Below are 6,149 nucleotides of genomic sequence, written 5' to 3' on the forward strand. Positions count from 1 at the left end.
GTCACACAGAGATAGTGACTTTTTTCCAGCTGTGGCAGGGGAAGGAGGAAGCACCCGGCTTGCAGCTGCCCGGTCAGCTTTTGGCCAGTTGTTCAGTTTCTTTTTCTCCAGAGAGAGACTGAGAGTTGAACTTTTTTTCCTTCCCGGGAATTTCAGATTTTCTCCCTTTTCTACTGGACTGCTTCAATTATCAGAGCACATCGGGAGGACTTTCCATCAAGCACAGAGGGCCTGGCCCTGGGCCAAGTCCCAGCTCTGAGGAGACCAAAGGGAGGACTCTTAACACTTTGCCAGGTTTTTTCTCCACAGCGAGAGATTTTTATTAGTTAGCATTATTTTCCTTTTCCCGTGTGTTTGTTAAAGAAATCGTTTTTATCTCTTTCACTTTCCTTTGGGGAAAATTTATTTTTCCTGAACCTGGTGGGGGAGGGGTGGTGACCTGCCTTCTCTCAGGGAATATATTTCTAAATTTGGCCAAACCGGTACAACTAGGTTTGTCTTCCTTCGTGCCTTCCTCTCAGCAGCCTTGGGGATGTTCCTATGTGAAGCCATTTGTCTCAGTTTGAGAAAACTTAGGGCAGTCTGGAATAAGTTGTCTCCTCTAAACTGTTCCAACAATCCCTTTCCAGCAATAGGAAATGAATACTAATAGATGAAAGTGGAAAAAACCCAACACTTTATTAACAAACAGAATGCCCACAAGGCAAGGAAAAATAAGTAAGTAACTTGTAGATATCAAACTGTCAGACCTCACCGTCCTCCCACTGGAACAAAGACCCAAAATGCCAGAGGAAAACCCGCCCAGGACACGCGTTACAAGATGGCGCCGGCTTCTCTCTCGGGAAAAACAGGAGCTATCACGGAGTAGTTCTAGCAGCAGATGAAAGCTCGGTGGCTCGCCCAGCGTCGACTTCCACCCCACGGCAGAGCTCCGCAGAACGGTCACGGCAGGTGAGGCGGCTGGGCTGGTGCCCCTCGGGGTCTTTTCTCCCCGGCGTGGCTCAGCTCACAGACTCTTGGGCTGGGAGCGGGGCCACTCCACTTCTGCAGGCACGATGTCCCTGGTCTTGGACAAACAGTTTTCTCCTAGGAGAGCCTTGCATACTGTTCCACACATCTTTCCTAAAGGCCCAAACCAACTCCAGACACTGTACCTACAGCAGGTTTCCACAAAGGGCTGCAGAAATCCAGGACAGCTGCAAGTGAGTGTCGGAAGGGTTTTGTCCTGGTCCTGACAACAGAAATCTTAATAATCTGAAGGAATTTCATTCAGATGTAGCATAGGATCTGAGTTTTTTCTATTGATATGTTTCAGGATGACTAACAAGCCAGTACAAGGCTGACATGTGAAAGCATGAGCATGTCCTCCAAAGTCCATTTTATTATTTTTCTGTTTTTTCCCCTCTAATAAGCCAAGGCAAGCTTTTCCTGGAGACAGAACATGTATGGGATGAACTGTGGTCCCTCACAGGGTCACAGGGCTGGCAGTGACAAAGCAGGCAATCTGCTTCATTGGGAACCACTACAGAGCTACACCCCAGGGTGGGTTTCAGTAGCAGGGTATTATTAAGAGCTCCTTTCCTGCATGAGATACAAAAAGAAGGTCCCTGATGATCATCTTGCAGCCATGCAGTAAAGAACTGATCCTGCTGCCCTAATTAAGCTTTGGCTGTGGCAATGACACTCTTCCCACTCATCTTTTTACACAGACACTTCAGATTTTGCCCCACACTCTTGCAATACTGGCAGTCGCTGTTTCCTATTTACTGTTCTTCCCCAGAGAGTGATGGTATAGCTGCAGCTTGGAAACAAAATGCCCTGAGATCTGGGTATCCTGAAGGAGCATGAAATGCTAATTAAATGTTAATCTGCGTAGCTACCCAGATCTGCACCTACCAATATTCTGAGGCAGCAGCAGGAGGATCATGCATCATTCCCGTTTGTTGGTGTTCCTGTTTCTGGTGTGCAAGAGCAATGACTTAGCGGAGAGACAAAAATGTCCCTATTCAAACAGTGGGTGTGCAAGTAGACATGAAGTTTCACTGCCTTTTCTAGGATATTTTAGAAAGATCTAAGAGAATATTGCAGGAGGGAGCAGGTGCCTAATTTTGTCTCCAGAGGAATCCCCAAAGGACACATCCACTCTGCTGGTGAAGGCAACCCCATAAGCTCATGGACTAGTTTTCCCTGACGCATGCCAGCCTTCCCAGGCTTTACTAGTCCGGGATTTGACCCATAGCTAAGCAAATACACGCAGCCACGTGACACAGAGTTTCCCCTCCAGAAAACCTAAGTAACACATTCACATGCATTTTCTTCTCTAACATCTGAACCTGGAAACCATGAAGACTTTGGTGTCAAAAGGTTACAGTTTGCACAGGGCTCAGAATTGTTTTTCCCTAAGGCAGAGCAAATTGACATGTGAGGTTTAAAAGCTTCAAATGACTATGAAAGGCAACTGAGAAATAAATTCTGGAAAGGCAGCATTGTCAGTGATCATGCAGCCCACCAAGAGCTGGAGCTGAACCCAGAATTGCTTCTTCCAGCTAGGCAGGAAATCAATATGCTGGCAAGCACTGGTCCATGGTACCAAATGATCCCATACCCGTGGGCTGAATGGCACCCAGGCTAGGGTACAGATTTGAGGAACCCTTGTCACCTGTTCAATAACCTCACAGTCTGCTCATCCTTCTGCAAACAAGTTGCAAACAACGCCGTTGGACTGCTGTCCTGGGTAAATATACATACAGATGCCTTTTCCAAAGAAGTGCCTCTTTTCCCAGTGAAATACATGTCCTCTTCTTACCTATGGAATTGTGGTTGAAGACACCTCTGAGCCAGATCTGTCTGACATTGCAAAGGAGCAAAGCTTTGGGATTTGGGCACATTCTCTTTGTTGCTTTGCTCAGGCCTTTTGTGAGCACAGAATACATCGAGGCAGAAAACTGTAGACTACACAGGATCTTCTGGGTCCATTGTCCCCCAAACATGGTAAGAGGTGGCCCCATTGTAATGCTAAATAACAAACAGCAGCACAAATGACATGAAGAAAACATGGCAAAAGAGGAAGAGGAGAGGCGCTGTGAGGAAAGAATACCGTGAGACAGTGGCACGTTGAGTCAGCTGCACTCTGACAACCTCTAGGCTAGCAGGTCTCACATTCTCGGCTTGTTTTTTTTAAAAATTATTTTATTTAAAACAAACAAAGAAAACACCTCAAAATAAAAGATATACTGTTGAAAATCTATTTTCAAAATTTAAAAGATAAAATGACAACACATTTATTCAAACCTACATCTACATGTCAGAACATATGTACATCTGTAACTACAAAGCCTAACGTAGAAATCCAAATCTTCAAACATTCTTCAGACAGGCAGAACCCTCTTCCTGAGCTTGAGGAAAGAGAGCTCTTCTGGACAGGAGGCAAGGGCTTTGTCGGTTACGGAACACAGGAAATGTCCAAGGAAAACTTCTTGATAAGACTGTAGCCAGTCACGCCTGCAAAGTGGAGACACAAAATATAACAGAGGCCGCAATGCAAACCTAAAGCATCTGAAGCTACGTATTTAATGGGACAGACCACCTGGAAACTTCTAAAGAGCTGCACAGGGAAACACGCTCCTGCCAGCAGCCACTTGAGGCAGGCCAGGGGGACACCCTGACCCACTTGCACAGAGCCAGCACAGGAGCAGCCTGGCCTCTGGGCTGCCCTGGGACAGCAGGGAGCCCAGAGGCCTGTGCTTTCCAGGAATGGCTCAGCTGCACACGCACCCTCCTGCTCCTCTCGCGGCCCCACAGCTGAGCAGCCCTACAGCTACACGGGGCACTGGGAGCAGCACAGCTCATTGCAGGGGGCACATGCAGGGCAGAACTGTTCCCTGGCAATGTGCCCAGGCTCTCTAGGCTGGCACAAGAGCCTTCCTCCCGCCAGAGAGCGGCCCAGCTCCCGCCTTACCTCTTTGTGAGGCTGAGCCATGCTCAGCCTTCACCTTGTCCTCAGTCGGAAGTTGCTTCAGGCACCCCATGCCACGACTAGGAAGGGGGGTGGAGAGAGCGGGGGCAGGTGCACACCCTTCCTTTGCGTTCTGTCATTTTTGGCACAGCTAAGAAGTCACGTCCGGAGGTGTCCAGCTCAGCACTTTGCCATCTCTCTGCAGGTCATCGAGCCTTCACCAGCCCAAAATGTCGGAGAGGTTTTCCCGCACATGCGGAGGCTGGCTGGCAGCGTGCTTCCTCAGCTTGGCGCCCATCACCTTGTAGAGGGCGCAGGCAAGCTTGGTGACCACAGTGCGGACATTGGCGCTTCGGACAGGCAGCGCCTTGTTCCCCAGGAAGGACCAGAGCACGGGCAGGGCGTAGCGCTGGACGACTTCGGGGCTCCTGGGATAAACCCATCCCACAAGCGCTGCCGGAGGAGAGACACAAACTTCTTAACCACCAGCCTTAATGCAAACAAGGATCTACCTCTAGTTGTGATTTTGGGAGTCTCTCGGGCTAAGATCAGTGAAATAACAGTGAGAGCCCCATGATCCAGAAATGGGCAAAGCAGCTGAACATCCCCAAAACAGAACCACCAAGCCCTCAGGACTAATTTCTCCAGATCCGAGCCTTGTACCTGTGGCAGACTTCACACCTTTACTAAATCATTCCACAATCTGTTTCCGGCATGATGAATGACCCAAAATGTCAAATTGCTGTTTATTTCCATTTAGAAGTTGTCTAAACCCACTGCTGAATGTTTGAAAGGCACTTTAGAGAGGAAATTGAGAGATTTCTAATAAAAAGGATGACTCCGTTTTTGTGACCTGGAATAATTAGCAATGGATTTAGCCCCAGCTAAAGCAAGGCTATAAATAAAGCAAGGCTATACACTGTCTTCTCTAGTATATATTGAGATTATCATTTTCCCATCCCTTGGCTATTGCTGACATAGCAAGCTCCTCTGAGCAATCAATTACCAGCTGCATTTGGAGCATTTTGGGCAACGCTGACATAGGAAGACCCTGACTGCACACCCTGAAGTGCTCAGTCCAATGGCACTTCCCCAGCACAGGCAGGGAGCCTCAGCACTCTGCTTCTGCCCCTCTGCCCCCAAAGGCTGCCTTGCACAAAATCCGTGCCTCTAACATGTGTGCTGAGTTTTGGCCTAAGCTGTGACCCCCAGGCACTGCAGGCTTCCGCCTCAAAACTTTCCAAGAGCAAAGCAAGAATTCTGTGAGGACAAAACAAACCAATCCCCTGAAACAGCATTTGCCACCATTTTCCCTAAAGGATCAGAGCTGTCCCTGAGCTTCCAAGAGAGGAGCCAGCTTGGGAACGTTTAGCCCCTCCCTTTCCTGGAGGCAGCTTCTGAGATGCCCCAGTGAGAGCTCAGCCCTGAGGCCGAGCGCCGCCCCCATCTCAGGTGCTGCACACCTCTGCAGCAGCCAGGGAAAACCTGCCCAATACACCTTCCATGGCTATTGGGCAGGAGGGACAAGCTCAGCACCTCCTGATTTGGAGGAGCCACTCTAGTGTCTATTCACTGGCATTCTCTGTAAATTCTGCCTCGGAAGACCTCTTGCCTTAGAAGGGGAGGCCATACCTGAGAGATGCTCCGTGACATCCAGCAGAGCTTGGCCCTTCAGTTCACTCCTTCGGTGGCTGAACTCTTTCAGCAGGGATACTTTATCTACAAGGGAAACACACATTTCTGCTCTCTCTTCTGTGGTCATAAGAGAAAGGACAGTGGGGAGGGAAGGGGCAGGGGCAACTACATTTTGTAAAAGAAAGGAAATTCCTGCCAATTTTTGAATCCTTTTCTTCTTTCCTTCCAGCCTACTTGGGAGGATTTCAAATTCCAAAAGAAAAGCTCTCCTTTCACATTTTAAATCCAAAGTCGTCTGCTGTACCAGGAGCTATGTTAAACATTTCACATCAGGGACCTCAAGAGTTCAATCACACGTAAGCAGTGAAAAGGTTTTGCATCCCAGAGCTTTGCAGAAGTGATCTTCTCTCTCCCCTATGGAAAAGGGTGAGAAGGCTCCAAAATGCACACCTCCATTGCCACCTGAAGGATAAGCTGTTTTTAAATTGTCAGGTTACCTGTGTGGATCTAGGGACAAGACTCCAAGTTACTCATACAAGAGCTATTACTGCTCAGTGCC

Source organism: Coloeus monedula (assembly GCF_965178545.1).
Source record: "Coloeus monedula genome assembly, chromosome: 2".
In the NCBI taxonomy this organism is placed as follows: Eukaryota; Metazoa; Chordata; class Aves; order Passeriformes; family Corvidae; genus Coloeus; species Coloeus monedula.